Source organism: Carlito syrichta, unplaced genomic scaffold, assembly GCF_000164805.1.
Source record: "Carlito syrichta isolate Samal-C Ts95f unplaced genomic scaffold, Tarsius_syrichta-2.0.1 Scaffold311915, whole genome shotgun sequence".
Taxonomy (NCBI): domain Eukaryota; kingdom Metazoa; phylum Chordata; class Mammalia; order Primates; family Tarsiidae; genus Carlito; species Carlito syrichta.
The window spans coordinates 361,233-362,372 of record NW_007256011.1 but is presented as its reverse complement, the minus strand read 5'-3'; the positions used below and the strand labels follow the sequence as shown (position 1 = coordinate 362,372).

Sequence of the window (1,140 nt, the reverse complement as noted above, 5' to 3'; positions counted from 1 at the left end):
CGACCCCGCGGGCTCAGGCAATCCACTCACCTCAGCCTCCCAAAGGCACGGGATTACAGGCTGAGCCACCGAGCCCGGCTATTTTTATTTTTTTAAGTCAGGAACTCTCTCTGTTGCCTAGGCTGGAGTGCAGTGGCACAATCACAGCTCACTACGGCCTTGACCTGCTGGGCTCAGGTGATCCTTCTGCCTCAGCCTTCCAGGTAGCTGAGACTATAGGTGTGTACTGCCATACCTGGCTAATTTTTAAATTTCTCTGTGGAGACGTGGTCTTGTTATGTTGCCCAGGCTGGTCTTGAACTCCTGAGCTCAAGCAATCCTCTTGCCTCAGCCTCCCAAAATGCTGGGATTATAGCTGTGAGCCACCACACCCGGCCTTAGCTTCTACCTGTAAGTGTTTGGTTTTCTGTTTCTGAGTTCACTTAGGATGGTGATCTCCAGCTCCAACCATGTTGCTGCAATGGACATGATTTCATTCCTTTTTATGGCTCATTAGTATTACATTATATATATGGCACATTTTCTTTATCCAGTCAATCATTGATTCCATCATTTTTCTATTGTGAATAGTGTAGCACCGAACATACTAGTACAGACATCTTTTTTATATACTGATTTATTTTCCTTTGGGTAGATCCCTAGTAGTAGAATTGCTGCTACTTCATCAACAAGGGTACCTGCATAATCAATGTTTGCATACCTAATCCTGAATTGTACCCCACATCTTTATAATAATAATAAAAAAAAGAATTGCTACTAATGAAAGAAATCATAGATGACACCAATGGAAAGACATCCCATGTTCATGGATTGGAAGAATCAATCTTGTTGAAATGACCATACTGCCCAGAGCAATCTACACATTCATTGCAGTCCTGATCAAAATACTACTTCATTCTTCACAGAACTGGAAAAAAAAAAAGCTTAACATTTATATGGAACCCAAAAAGAGTCCAACGAGCCAAAGGAATTCTTTTTTTTTTTTTTTTTGAGTTGGAGTCTCACTCTGTTGCCCAGACTGGAGTGCAGTGGCTGCTCCCAGCCACCGCCGCCCCTACCCACTGGGCTCCGGTGATCCTTCCACCTCAGCCTTCCAAGTAGCTGGAACTATAGGCGCACGCTACCACGCCCGGCTAATTT

At 44.0% G+C, this 1,140-nt stretch overlaps 1 protein-coding gene across 1 annotated transcript in view; it reads left to right on the top strand.

The window, feature by feature from the left end:
- The window catches only part of LOC103271823 (adenylate kinase 8), a gene marked incomplete at its 5' end in the record, with an annotated part of 5,033 nt that overhangs the window by 1,900 nt on the left and 1,993 nt on the right, over window positions 1-1,140 (top strand). The window lies entirely within an intron of this gene.